General features: G+C 39.5%; 1 long non-coding RNA gene across 1 annotated transcript; it reads right to left on the bottom strand.

Annotated features, from left to right (window-relative positions):
• Nucleotides 1–7,360: 7,360 nt before the first annotated feature.
• On the bottom strand, nt 7,361–8,407 carry LOC127361305 (uncharacterized). The gene is made up of 2 exons (XR_007884188.1): nt 8,205–8,407; nt 7,361–8,051 (listed from the first exon to the last, which is right to left on the bottom strand). It is a non-coding gene; the product is annotated as an uncharacterized LOC127361305 (long non-coding RNA).
• Between the last annotated feature and the right edge of the window lie 7,445 nt (nt 8,408–15,852).

Genomic DNA, 15,852 nt, shown 5'->3' with positions numbered 1-15,852 from the left:
CACATTGACCTGATTTATTCTTATTTTTTTTATATACAAACTTTTTTTGCTCATTAAAAGTCTGTTAAATATAATTTATGCATGAGAAAAAATACACGTGTGGTTTTATGGATGTTTCTTATATTTATGGTACACAATTCTTTAAGGTTCTGTTTTTTGTAAGCTAAAAACTGTATAATTAAAAAAAATGACAAAGTAAAAGTCTGCAGTGAAAGTTTCCTGAGCTGCAGCGGATGATTCATCACTCTGACCAGATAATAATATTGTGTCAGCAGTGATGTAGTAAATATAAAGGAGGGAAACTACACAGTACAGCAGAAATTACACATTATTTTATGATTTTATTCGGTAAAATTCCCCCGTTCTCCTTCCTCCTCTTCGTCCAAACTTTGTTCTGGTAACAGCAGGTGAACACATTTCAATCTCCATCAGCCGCTCACTGACACTGCAGGTGCACCAAACATTTTATTAAAGGCCGATTACTCTTTGTTTCTGTCTCTCCTCCTCTCGCTGTCGACGGCACAGAAAAGAAAAAGAAGGTGGTCGCTCTGCAGGCAATAACTTTTCCTCCTATACTTCCTGTTGTATAATCTTTACTGTAATGGAGTGTAATTATAACAGTGTGACAGCATCGAGTGGAACAGCTCATAATGTACAGTACTTTAGATATGTGCAGCACAATGTGAACTAAACAGTGGTGTTTATTACAGCTAATGTAAGATTAAATAATAATTAAAATTATAGAAAATAAACTGTTACACTATTAAAGCCGTACACGAGTTTATAACCTGCTCCATAAACTAAAACTGCTCATTTTTCTAATCAGTGTTGGTTGCAGCAGTTTTATTCCCACAGTTACAGTAATGATAATTCATATATTTTATATTGACTTAATATGATTAAGGTTGTCAATAACAGCAGCTATAATCTGCTGCTTCCTGTTTTAATTAATTCATAAATTATGATAAAAGCAGTATATATAATTGACTGTTTTATATTATATTACAGGAAACACTGAAACAATCTGATTACACATGAATTATATATAATAACCAAACACTAAAACTAATTTAGTGACATTATTATATATGTCTCTCACAATATCAGAACCATGGGCTGTATGTAGTGTTGTATTTGTACTTTTTAACTAATAATATTAATACTTATTATTTTGACTCATCTGTATATATACACAAATATATAAATATATTTATATATTTGGCAGTTGCTTTAGGGATGTAAACACCTGTTTCCAATCCCAATAAAGCCTATCAGAACAGGGGATGCAGTGCAAAGAGTAAAGAAAGAGAATAAAATAGAATAAAGTAGAATAAAATTAAATATATACACTACACACAATAAAGAAGAGTTGTCTCAAAACCTTTCACACACACACACACACACACACACACACATACATCAGATTATCTCTAATATACAGTGAATTATCTCTATAATAGTCTTAAAATCTCACACAGGAATCTTATATATTATATAACAAATGTTAATGCACGTCACTAATATCACAACCATATCTGGAGCATATAAAGTACCACAGTGTAGAAATACTTTTACAGTAAACGTCCAGCACAGTTTAAGTGATAATAAAAGTATTAGTATCAAAGTATACTTAAAGTTCTCCATTTTAGAATAATATACATTATTGTATTTTAATTATTAATGTGTTATGTTGGGGCTAATTAATGCCTTTATATACTGTTGGAAGCTTCCCTCCAGAAATCAATAAAGTCTCATATTAATCTATAATAATACATCATCACTTATTAGTTGGTTATATTTTGTATTGTAGTAACTTTTAATGTAGTAAAAATACTCCAGTAAAGTAAAACAACTCACAGTCAGAACAACAAATTTGTGCATAAATGAACCTTTGTTACGTCTTTTTCTGCATCACGTCGCGTTTTATTGAACGTAAAATAAAACAATGTACATTTTAAATACTTTATGAGACCAACTTTGTTTGTTTAGGAAGAATTTAGGCTTTTTTTTTTACCTCATCAGTACACCCTTAAAATACTTTATAAATGAGACAAAATAAACATTTATGTTAACGGCTTTCGTTTGGAGACGTCGACTCACTTTATAAACGAGACCATTTTAGTACATTTACAGGAGTTAAAGTATTTTTTAATTCTCAGCAAAACAACAGAGTGAAATAAAAAATAAATAAGTTAACATAACTTAATCCTCTAAATCATTAATTAAACCCAACTCACTGAGTGAACCGCAGTATTTTAATTATTGATGATTTAATTCCAGTTTGTTCCACTGACTCAGTTTCTTTAAGTCGACTTTATATCATCACAAAAAGCAAAAATTAATTAGCTCGCACTTTGATAATCGATTAATAGATTTTTATCGTTCATCTGCTGTTTTGACAGGTTATGTAATAATTTGCTGAGTAAATTTAAGTTGTATCATTTGTATAAAGAAGATTAATTTAAGTGACTTTATTCTGATAAATTCTGTTCACACTCTTTAAATAAGTTGGTAGAAATGTAGAGTGTAATTTACTGTAATATACTTATGTTTTTTCATGCTTAAATTGTTGGAGTTACTAAATTGTTTAAGTTTGAGTTAAACTAACTCATCAGGTTTTACAGTGTACACGTTTAAAATACTTTATAAATGAGAAGATCAGTGCATTTAGCAGGAGGAAGAAATTCTACTCATTTATTTGCGCCCTAAATAAAATCTGCAGTACCTCACATTGGTACCTAAATGTAATCTGTTACTTTCTCCCAGTGGCTTTTATGTGACGCCTGATTTCATCCAACCAAAGGGTCCACAGCTGCAGGAAACAGCTGGAGAGCTGCAGCACCGTGTTGGATTTTCTTATGAAATCCCCGTTGAGCCTCACTTTTGTGAAACTTTCATCGTTTTCTGGATAAACTGGTTTTGACGGGACGTTCTGGTGACAGTTGCCGCGTCTGAACTTCTCCATTCACAACTGAAATCCTGCCTTTTTCCGACGAGCGGCCGTGTTTTCTCTGCCAGCCTTTGTCTGCGGTCCACTTTCCCTTTTCTGCCTCTCTGTGGGGGAGGACGGAGGAGGAGCGAGGGAGGGGGTGATGGGTGGTGGTTTGTTGCCCTCAATATGTTGTGATGGAAGACTTGGTTCTCCAGAAGGAGCGTCCGCCTGGCCAGACAGGAACCGTCATTGATCTGTTTGGCATCAGGCGTCTCCACAGTGCCGATCAGGCTGCTGGTGGATCCTCAGAGAGTCGAGCTCTGTTCACACTGCAGCTGACAAACACACACAGTCGCCTCTCTTCTGCCCAGATTTCATGTTTCTGTGCTGCGTGTGAACAGCAAAGAGCTGTGCATGTACGTGATAATACATGGAGAGGTGTCCTGATATATGAAAACAGAGAGGCTGAGAGGATGATGGGAAGCAGCAAAACTACAGTGTAGAAATACTAAAGCCACGAATTTACCTCAATACTGAAGGCCTTCAAACGTACAGTGGGTCATTTCTGCCACTAGGGGCTCTCTCACATCCAAACATTAACAATAAGATAAAGTTATATGGTGGTGAAGCAGCGTGGGATCATGGGAGTTGTTGTCTTCACCACCATTGGCGTCATTGCAGTCAGCTTCTCCCGGTTAGGATTCCTTCAGTGTTCATGGTTCAGGAGGTTTCTACCGGGAGCCCAATGATCCACAGAGGTCTCCTCCTCTCCAACACAAACAGACCCGCTGATTAAAACCACTAAACACACTGAATAAAGCAGTTCCACCTTAACAATCACCGCTTCTCCCACGCTGTTGGACAGACAAAGGACGTCCCGGAGGGGCTGCGAGCCGAGCTGCTGCTAACGTTAGCTCAGCTTGTTTCTCTGATAACTTAAGATCCAGACGTCCGATGACTAAAATCCTTCATCCGGTTCAAATCTAGAGTTAAAAAGCACCAAGATCTAAACAGTGGATGGTAACAATGTTTTCAGGCTTCATTCAACTTCACCTTCAGGAGACGAGAGCCGACCACTTTTAATCATACAGTCTATGATAGAAAGTACAACAGCCAGATGTGGCAGTAAATGATTGCAACCAACTGAACAAAGCGTGTGGGAGGTACACGCTCTATAGAGCCAGTGTCTGGATCGTCTGGGCTACTGTAGAAACAGCAACGGTTCAACATGGCGGACTCCGCCAGAAGAGATAAAAGTTTTATACTTCCTTTATTGTGGGTCCAGGTCCTAACAGGTCTCTGCTGTTATCAGAGCCATGTTTGTAAAGACTCACTGAGGAACTCTTTCTGCCCACAGTGTTCAGACAGGTCAGACCTGCAGGGATGATGGCGGTCGTGTCACAGTTTAATGTCGCTTCCTGATTGCTGCAGAGCGTCTGGAGCTTTCAAACTGAGTGGAGAAGGAGAAATATCAGCTTTTTCTGTGTATTTCTTTGTTGTGTCGGACTGTTTCGAGTTCACAGTCAAACACAGAAATGTCAAAGAAAAGAAACTCCGAGAGCAGAGACAGCGTCCGGCTCCTGCAGAGGTCAGTTGGTTGATTTCTATGGTTAACGTTAAGCACACGCAGACAATCTGTGGCCCGACAAACAAAAGGTTGGGGAAGGGTAGTCTGGGAAATATCGACAAAATATTGATGAGGTTTTTGGGGACTTTTAAAGAATTTAATGTGAATAAAAAGTAGCATTAGTTATCTTTAGTTATCTTTAGCCGAATAATCACAAACTCACTGCAGGGACATCGTATATAAAGTCTATCTATGAAGTCAAAATACAACTTAAATCCAAACAAACTATGTGTGTTATAGAGAGAACTACTTATTGTTATTATTATTATTTAATGATTGATTTATGTGTATTTATGAATCAGTATCTGTATGTAAAGGTGCATTATATAAAGAAACCATCATCATCATCATCATCGCTTCCCTCCTGCAGGATGGTGAGTTCAGGTACCCTGTAAAAACGATTACATTGAACCATTCAAGTTTATTAACTCAAACAATTTATACACTCATGCAGCATTTCTCCAAACTTATTTAAAGTGTGTGAACAAAATGCATCTTCTTTAACGTTAAATGTTACCACTTAGGTTGAAACTCAGTTTTCTTACAGCACAGTGGCGCTTATGTTCTTGTGAAGTCACTTTAAAGACAATGAGTCAGTGGATCAAACTGGAATTACATGACCAACAATTTAAATACTTACTTCAACTGTTCATTTTTTGTTGGGTTTGAGTGACTGTTTAACTCCTGTTCCCGCAGCGGGCGGCGTCTTCCTGCCGACCCCTTCACACTGAGGAGAGGCCACGGTGCCGTGGACTGAGATTACTAGCATGGGAATGAACTACAGTATGTCTGAATATATTCTTCACCTTTTCCCAGATTTATTGATTTATTGACCAGAGACAATTCACATCAATCAACATTGTGGTTTACACTTCAAAGTAAATGTGCCGGAGCTAGCTAAAAAGCTAATTTTCCTCCGTAAGGCCCAATGCAGGAGATTATCAGTGCAGTGCTTCAACCAGTACTACAAGAACAATATGTAGATATATGTGTTTCATATAATGTTAAAAAGTAATTAGTGCACTCTTTTAGGTCGGTAGGTGGATTATATATCAGGACACGTCTGTACTGTACGACACAGTCCGCTCTGCTGTCAGCTGTGGTTGCAGTAGAACTTTTTCTACTATTACGGTAAAAGGATGTTAGTGTTGTTGAGTTTAAATCTATATTGTTTAGTTTTTACCATCAAAATAAACAGTTTTGCCACATGAAAATACCAAAGAAAGCTATTACGGTGGTTTTCTGTGCAATTTACTGCAATTTACTCTGTATCAATTCCTTTAAAATGCCGTATAAATAAAGGCTTTGCTGTGAGATATCAGTGTTTTAACCTATTTAGAGTTTACAGTCTTTTACTGTCACTGTTTGACAGTTTTTCACTGTAAAATCTACTGAAATCTTTTACAGTGTACAAGCAAAATATTCGGCTGCTTGAATAAACGTTCTTAAAGTCCTCGACCTGGTTCAGATCTCCAGTCCTGACTTTCACCTCCCTGAACCGCCCACCTGGCTCCGGCCCGCAGGAGGCCGGGATTTACCAACCATTAAGCTATCAGGAGCTTTTGATGGAAAAATATTTCTGTGGGCCTTTTTTCTAATTGCTTGTCAAAATCGACTTAACCATCGTCCGCGTGCAGAAAGGAGAGCCGCAATACGCCGTTCATTAATTCATACCAGCTCTATTCAGGCTGGATTTGGGTTTCACAACCTGCGGATAAAACACGCCAACATGTTCACATGAGTGCTGAATGATTTAAAGGGGGAAAAAATCTGCTGTTTTACAACCACAGTTGACTCGACAGGTGATTTATTTTATTTTTACACTGCAGTCAATCAGCTGTTGCTGGTTATAAAAGCAGCTCCTCATCTGCTGAAAGGACATCACACACAGAAATAAGCTGAATGGAAAAGGATTTTATTCTCAGCTGTCGACAGTCACTGTGTCGTAATGAGGATGCTAACAGGCTAACGTATAGAAGCATGTTGCGTCTGAGCTCAAAAGGCTTGTTTTTTTTTCTCGAGTGGGCATGTCTGTGGTCGTCCGAGCACGACCGGGGCCTCTCTCTCTCTGTAAGATGATCAGCTGGAGATGAACCTCGCTCGACCTGCACTTAACACAGAAGATGGGACCAGGGGATAACTCTCTCTCTCTCTTTGTCCAATAAATAAAACTATTAGAAGACACAGATCGTATCTGGAACAAAGCAGCGTCCGTAAATAAAGAGCTAATAAAACCTGTGTGAAGCTGCAACAGGACAGATTTACGTCACGTTTTCTCTTGTTGGTGATCAGTGTGTGTTTATATTTCACAGGAAGTAGGTGGACTACTGCTCTGTGGACTACAAAGAAGGAAACTACAACTATAGCAAAAAACAACAACACTGTAGCGGGAAAAGTCTTTACTGTTAATGTGTTTGTATTAAAAGCTTATGTGCACATTGCTAAAGCTAAAAGTCAAGTAGCTAAAGGATGTTCCTATAATGAATGTAGCCACATACATCTGGTAGTTCATGTTAAATAAAGAGTTTGTAGTTCTGCAGGTTTGTGCTGTATCTGGCCAGAAAGAGGCGGCTCACGGTATCAGTGTCACTCTGCCTGGAGCGGCTCTCCTCATCCGGCCCCTGTGAGCTGACATACTGGGACCAGTGCCAGCGCTGGAGGACATGCTGGTTTTAGCAGCTGGAAGATGTCCTGACAGGTTTGTACAGCAGCAGAGAAACAAGCTGACAAGATGACGGCCCGTCAGACGGTGAGTATTCAGGGGAACGAGCCGGGATTAAAGGAAGCTTTTACACCAGACATTCAAGGTTTAAGGTTGGAGCTTTATTGTGAAAACGCAGTTAGCATCCTCCTACGTCCTCGTCACTACACAGAGAAAACCTTTCATCACTTAGGTTGACTTTGTTATTAATTATATTAAAGATATTAAAAGGTTAAAAACATCTGATTGACACCGGCAGCCGATCGCACGTGGCAGGAAGTCAGACACAGAAACTGCGTAGAGAATCCAGTTGATTTTCAAAATAAAATACCGCACACAGATGCCACAGCTGGTGGAATTCAAGATTATAATAAAAAACGTCTTTGCTGACATCAAACATCAAACAAGCAGCCTCAAACTCAACAGCTCGCCGTCTGTCCGTCAGCGTCCTCTGACCCTCCGTCATTAGTTCTGTCCAACAGAAGCTGCTGAGCCCGGTTACATCGCCCGTCTCTGGTTCTGGCGCCCATTTCAGCGCCGCTCCACCTCGTCCTCCCAGCGGTCCGAAGGAGAGCCTTTATTCTCCGTCCGATCCTGATTGGACCCCAACTGAATTTAATATTTAAATATTTTTAATAGATGAACATTTTTATATGTTTTGATAATTATTTGCACAATGTAGTTTACCTTAGCTTGTAATTAACTTTACATTTATTTATTTATTCTGGTTCGGGTCCGGCTCATGGCCCAAAACTATTTCCATTGTTCGGACTCACAAAGTCCCTGAGCTTCTGTAACAGTAAAGCACTGATATCTCAGGGCAGAACCTTTATTTATACACCATTTAAAGGAATTTATACAGAATAAAGTCGTTTTATTTTGTATTTTCAAACGACAAAACTTTATTTTGATGGTAAAAAAGTAAAATATGGATTAAAACTCACCAGTACGACTAAGTTTATCATAGAAATATAATTCTGTGCGTGCGAGCCCGACCTTCAGCAGCAGTTCTGGGCAGAGAATCAAAGGTCTGTTCTGCCTTCGTTTTAAGGTAGAAAAGTTACGTAATGTCGGTCGACCCTGAAGAACACAAACGTCCGTAATGTGTCATAACGTAACGACGTGATTGATTCTCATGAAACGGGAACCAGATTTCGGTATGAGCGGCGAGGAGGCGGCGACGTGTCTGAACAGAAATGTCATTTGTTAAACACTTCAGCAAACGTGTCATATAACACACACACTCACACACACACTCACACACTCACACACACTCACACACACACACACACACACACACTCACACACACACACTCACACACTCACACACACACACACTCACACACACACCTGGAGCACAGGTTACAAAGTGTGTGCTTCTGCGTTAATTAATTGGAAATGAGGTGACTAATTATCCAAACCTGCTCTACCTCTCACTTACTGTTCAGATTTACTTCTTTCTCCCCCTCTCTCTCCCCCCCGACTCCCCCCTCTCCCACCCAGCCTCCCTTTGTGAGGCCGACTGGATTACTTTCAGTGTCGGAGCAGGAACGAGGCGTCGTGTCAGAGATTAAACTCCAGAACAAACACTCCTCAGTCAGCGACAGAGACGAAGAGGAAGGAGGAAGGTGTGGCGCTTTATGTCATCTCTCACTACATCACCGTGAACGCCTTAAAGACGCAGAGTTCCTCGTAGTTATACGTCAAAATCTCTACAATTGTACGTTCTTTTAGAAGAATACGATAAGTTACAGGAGCACAGTGACGTATTATCGTGTGTTCATGCTCAGGTTATTCTGATGTGATAATAACTACTCGGGTCAACCAATCAGATCAATGAACCATATAACGTGGTTAAACTCGTACTGAAGCTGATCGGGAGAGAGAAAAACCTTCAGTGTGGTTCTTAATTTCTTCTTTCAGAGATTAAATACTCTCCAGATCCAACTGATGCTAACTAGCAGCTACGCTAACCTCTTTAGCAGCCTCATGCTTCCTCACAGGACGCCGGCTGGTCCGAGTCCTGCTGCCTCGCAGATCATAACTACAGCTGGTTTAAGACCTGGTTTACTTTATAGGTAGATACATTCAGGGGATGGTCTCTCGTACGGTGCGTTCCCACCAAACACAAAGCAAATATTCACTGCAGCCGGTAAAATAATCCGATGTTTCTGTGATTTAAAGTCAATAAACCGATCAAATGGAAGCTGAAATAATGACATCATGATGGTGAAGTTTGAATTCAGAAGAAAACAGCTTTTTAAAACGCTTTATTTCTGAATGGAGTTTGGTTGATAGCCATGCTGTTAGCCAGCTAGCTAACTACTGAATCTTCGCTCTGTGTTAAAGTCGCAGATTGATTGACGGCTGGTGTCACATTTTGTTTTACTGGAAGACAAACGGACTGGATTTTACTGTAAAAATACAAAGAAATTTGTTTTTTGGGGGATTTTTTTGTCCTAAATTGTTAAATAGAGGTAAAATATAACTGCGGATGTGATCTTAAAGGGTTAAAATTCGCTGTAACTACAGTGAGTATCCGTACTTTCTTCTTGATTTCTGTCCTTTGTGGTCCGACAGTATTTTTAGCTGCTCCACCTGTTAGCTTTCATAAACCCTCTTCATCTTTAATCTGTGGGTCACGTTATCTCGGGTTTATCTCCACATCACTTCAGTACTTTTCTCCAGTCTTTTGTTGTAGTTTCACCCTGTTTATTACTGTTTGTACATGCTGTATTATCTCCAGCGTTCTCTGTTTGCTCTGCTCTCGACTCTTATCAGTATCCAGTTCTCTGCTGCTGGATCGGCCCACTTTCCCCTCAGGGATCATAAAACTTTTATCTAATCTCACCTGGACACTTTGGCTTTTTTTGTTTTTTGTTTTAGAGCCATCTTGTTGTGTTTCCCCCGATTGAGATGCTCCTCTCTTTCCCTCTGCTCTTCTTCTTCTCCTCCTGCCTTCTCTTCCTGCCTGTCTGTCAGCCGGAGGAGAGGCGACAGCAAGTCTCCACGCCGTAAACCGATCTGCCTCGGAGAGAGCGCGAGGCAGAGCGGGAGAGGATTCCTGATATGGATCTACCTCAGAAACTCAGCCAAACAAAGCCTCACCTGTTTTCACCGCCCTGCCTTGTTCCTCCTCCACCACCACCGCCACCACCACCACCGCTACCTCCACCGCCACCGCCGCCGCCGCTGCTGCTGCTGCTGCACAACCAGACTCTGAAATCCACTTTTTCTCCTCTGGTCTTGTTTCCGTTGGGGATTGTGGAAGCTTTGATACACAGAAATACCTGTTAGTAGCTGTCGATCCTTTTCCCCAAATACCCCCCCCACCACCACCACCACTCTCACCGGAACAGAAAATTACCCCATTTACCCTCCCTCCCTCCATTTTGGGTGTCCCAAATCAGGGGCCCCCGGGGCAGATCCCAGACATAAAAGTTAGCATTGAGGAGCCGAGTGTCCGATATCAGTTAATGTGAGATACAACTAATTAGTCCATTATCGGGCCCCCGCTCTCACCGGCTCATAAATTGGAGCCACTCAAAGGTCGTTTATTATTTATCAGAGCGGGTGAGGGAGGGGGGGAGGACGGGGGAGGAGGGGGGAGGCTGCTGGAGCTCCGGTTTGCTTGTTCAACATATCAAGATTAGTTTCAACTAGCCCTGTTGGATGACTGCAGGCTGCAAACACCACACACACACACACACACACACACGCACACACACACTCAGAGTCCGACAGTGATTTCGGGCTGCAGCGTCGGTTCGTGTCGGAGCAGAACTTTACCGTGAGAGTTCAGCGAGAGGTCAGAGTGTTATTGATGAATTATTAATGTGTTATAAATGTTGTATACCGGCGTGTTCCAGGAGAGCGCCGCGGCTCCGTTGTTAGAAAACAAACAACAACAGGATGAAAATACTGAGTTTAAAGCCAGAATCAGTGTTTGAGGTTCAAGGTTCATTTATTTGTAACCCAACGAAGGAAAATTCCTCTTCACAAAAATACTCTGTAAAGTTATTTATACAGTCAACAACTGTCAGCTGTGGTTGCCAGAACTTCACCGTAATAATACAGTAGAACTTTTTCTACTATTACAGGAAAATGGTGTTAATACTGTTGAGTTTTAATCCACATTTTACTGTTTAAATACAAGTTTTTACCATTAAAAGAGACAGTTATGATGCCCTGACGGTGGTGTGCTGTGCAGTTTACAGTCTGTAATATAAAAAACGACTTTATTGTATAAATTCCTTTAAAATGTCGTATAAATAAAGGTTTTTCCATCAGATATCACAGAGTTTTACTGTTTACAGTCTTTTACTGTCATTGACAGGTTTTCACTATACACTGTTTATGCATAAACGGACTGAATACAGCATCTGATGCTGACGGAGGGAATAAAGGACTGAGGTGGTTTTATATAGCTAAACAAGCTAACAGCATTTAACGTTACAGTTAGCTTCTTTTAGCAACATTTTATCTGGAAACTCCCATAAATCACCTCGGTACGGCTGTCGTCAAACTGTCTTCTGTCTGTCTCTGAGGTTGTGTTCACTGGCAGGCTGCTGAGCCCCGTTCAGTTGCTAAAAGTTGCAAAAAACTGAGTTTTTAATAAAAAGTTTTTTATCATAACTTGTTAAATAGAGGAACAATATCGATCCTAAAGGCTCAAAATTAAAATGTTCTTTTAAACTACACTTAAAGAATCACTTTAAGGTTACAACAATAACAAATGAAAACGTAAATAAGCTTTATTCATTTCCATATAATGTTTGTGGAAGCCGCTGAGAGCCAATCGCTGCTCTAGAAGGATGTTTTCACCTTCATCTGCTGAGAGAGGAAAGTTTCTCTGAGCTCGTTGGAAATCTTTAAGGGGCGGGGCCTATGAGCATGATTTGTGACATCACAAATACTTCATGACGTAAATCCCGGTCCAGATCCAGCAGTGACACTGAGGTTGGAGGAGGAGACATCTTACTTATTGATAGATTCTGTAACTTTTAATGAGGTAGGAGGAGAGTTTTTAAGGATTCGGAGCGTTTACAGTCACTAGAAGCACATTCACTCAGACTGTCCACTGTTCATCAGTTCTTTAATTCAGTTCACAGCTCAAACATGTTAAACTGCTAAAGTGGGATTTTTAAAAGCAGGACTTCTGCTTGTAATGGAGTACTTCACTGATTGAGAATAAAGTGTGTTGTTGTTCCTCGTGCAGCGGCTTCATGCGGAGTGTGAATCAGACGAAATGTTGTTGAGTCTTTTATTCCTCAGTGATTCAGCCTCCAACACAAACAGCCTCCTGCATCCCGACCCTCCTCCGTCCCGGCCAATTATTCCCGTTGTCATCCTCGTCTCAGACAACAGGTCCGTGTTTCAGTCGGAGCAGGTATCACTGCGCCCGGATCGCGTTACACAGCTGAGAGATTTATTGCTCGGCGAGGGAACGTGTCGTACTGCCGTCTCTGTCGTCGTCTCCAGCTCTTCATCAGGGTGAGAGGCAGAGAGATTGAGGGGAGGGAGGCAGCGTGGGAGAGGATGGGTGAGGAAGAAGGAACAGGAGTTTGGTTGGAAATAAAATATCTGGCTAAATCTTTTAAAAGCCTCCACCACACAGATGAAGGATTTGGTTGCTGAGGTTTAATTAAAGATTATTACTCTTAAAGTGAAGTGACTCTTCAACTGAATCAGCTGATCAACAAGAAAGAAGAATTTCCCAAATAGATTTAAATAAAAAACTAATTTCTGATATTAAATTAAAGCTCATTTTACAGTCAGGACTCGTCTGAAGATGTTTGCTGATAGAAGAATGTACGGAGGCTAAAGAGAGCCAGCAGATTAAATGTTTGATTATAAAAACATATAAATTAGATGATGGATGCAGTTCGGAATAATACAGGAAGTTAAAAAGTTCACATACTGTAAAAAATGTTTTAAAAAGACCTTAAAAAGTTATGAATTAAATTCTTCTCCTTTAAATAACAATTATATTTGTTGTTGTCATTGTTTGTGTTGTCATGTCTCATATGTCTTTCTGTTGATATCTTTCACTAAAAAAACTTTAAAAAACTTGAAAATAAATAGATAACAATAATCTAAAAGTCATCCATAAAATATTATTTATATCAATAGTTTATAAAAACATTTATTGTCATTTATTTTATTATTTATATGTATTATTATATATTATTATTTATGTCTAATTTAAAGTATGATTTTATTCTGACACTGTAAAATTGAAAAATAGGTTAAAGTTTCTGTAACAGTAAAACTCTGTGATATCTGATGGCAAAATCTTTATTTATACGACATTTTAAACATTTTTTACTTTTTTTTTTACAGTGTGTTAAATTATAACCATTATTTTTCTGTATAGAAAATATTTTATTTTGTTAGATACATTTCAATCATTTTCATATTAAAAGAAATCCTTTTAATGTTGTCACTTAATTTACTTTTGTGATTACAAATTAAAAAGTTGTCTTCATCTTCAATAAAAGAACAAATCAAATCAGTGATATTTAACTGTGTGTGTGTTTGTGTGTGTGTGTGTACATTAATCCGGTGTAATATGTGGGCGTGTCGTTGTTCCTGTCAGGATGCAAACACGCTGCCGCTGCTGTTGGTTTTATTAAATATTTCACAGCATTAACATGAAGTCATTATTACGATGTGATGTCATTGTCACATCTGTGTTCCTGTAAAACCACAAAGACACAAATAAAGTTATCTGTCTGGAAAGTCTGTGAATTATAAAACGGGTTAAAGTTACGGGAGCTCAAAGGTGTCGAGAGCTGCAGCGTCATTAAAACTATCAGTTCATAAATAAAGTTTAAACTTATGATGACTTCATTCTTTTTTACTGGAAGTTACAGGATCTCTAATGATGAATGTATGACAGCTTCTGGCAGACAACCACAACCCTGACGCAGGCACAAAGGGTATATGACGCCATTGATTACTGATTATTGATTATTGACAGGCGACCGGTGAAACACAGCGTCAATCAACTACATATAGAACATAGAGTTTATACACTGTTTAACAGTGAATGCAACACCAGTTTAGTCTTTTCTAAGTAAGAGGTCTGATGCTGGTGAGATGTTTCTCAGTTTCTGTCTCAAAGGAAGTCAACCTCGCTCTGCCACTCTCTGCAGCGGCGGCGGCGGCGTGTTTGTGGCGCGCTGCCTTTAACAATATGTTTAACTTCCAACAGCATCAGCATGTTTACCCACAAACCACTGCTCCGCTAAAACAATCCCACTACGAGAGAGACTTCAGCTAGATTTCTCATTGTCTTTGAAACACACACACACACACACACACACACACACACACACCGAACACACACTCTCACACACACACAAATACACACACACACACACACACACACACACACACACACACACCCATGCTGTGTATTTACTTCAGTAATCAGAGTCCATGCAAGTGTTGTGTCTTTACGTTGTGGAGGTGTTATGTCATTTACATTTACACACACACACACACACACACTCATACACACACACACTCATACACACACACACACACACACACTCACACACACACACACACACACACACACACTCACACACACACACACACACACACACACACACTCAGCAGGAGTCTCGGTGAAGAGACGGCTGGAGGAAAACACTCGTTTACTGTCAGAAGCAACATCAGGGATTTTTTTTCTTTCTGCATTTTAATGTTTTTGGTTCAGTTTCATTCTGCCGACGTAAAATATGAAATATTACTTCCTTTGTTTATGTGTCACAGTATCATTTCCCAACCTTTTCTGTCATTTATTTTATGGATATTTCATCTTATATACCTGATCAACAGTCCAATGAACCCAAACAGTGAACTCAGGAACTGTAGGAAGAGATTTAGATGAATTCTGAGCAGATTATTTCCAGTTTATGGAACTTTTTATACAATTTTCTGGCTGCTTTTTTGACAGATTCAGCGTTTTCTGGTCCTGATGCGAGTGTGCGAACTATCCTATGGGTTTCGGGGGAGCTCACTCCTTTTTAGGGAATAATGCAGATTCAGTGCTCAGATATTGCGCCACCACGTTTGGATGGTTGATGGCACGAATCATACAACAATAATAGCCTAAATTTACATATGATCCGGGATGATGAAGATACAGAGAAATAGAAATAAATATTTGTATGTTTTTATGCAAAAAAACTAATTTGGAAAGTAACCAATACAATTCAATTAAATTTTATTTGTATAGTGCCAATTCATAACAGAAGTTATCTCAGGACACTTTTCAAATAGAGCAGGTCTAGACCGAACTCCTTAAACTAAACCAGTAACTTAAACTGTTGAAGAGTAGATTATTATCAGTAATATGTTCTTAAAGTACCGAAAGTAAAAGTAGATATTGTGCAGAATACTATAATTCAATTCAATTTTTCAATTCAATTTTATTTGTATTGCGCCAATTCATAACAGAAGTTATCTCAGGACACTTTTCAAATAGAGTAGGTCTAGACCGAACTCTTTATAACATTATTTACAGAGACCCAACAGTACCACCATGAGCAAGACCTTGGAGACAAGGGCAAGGAAACACTG

The sequence above is a fragment of the Dicentrarchus labrax genome, unplaced genomic scaffold (genome assembly GCF_905237075.1).
Source record: "Dicentrarchus labrax unplaced genomic scaffold, dlabrax2021, whole genome shotgun sequence".
NCBI classification, from domain to species: domain Eukaryota; kingdom Metazoa; phylum Chordata; class Actinopteri; family Moronidae; genus Dicentrarchus; species Dicentrarchus labrax.
This window is presented reverse-complemented; position numbering and strand designations above follow the sequence as displayed.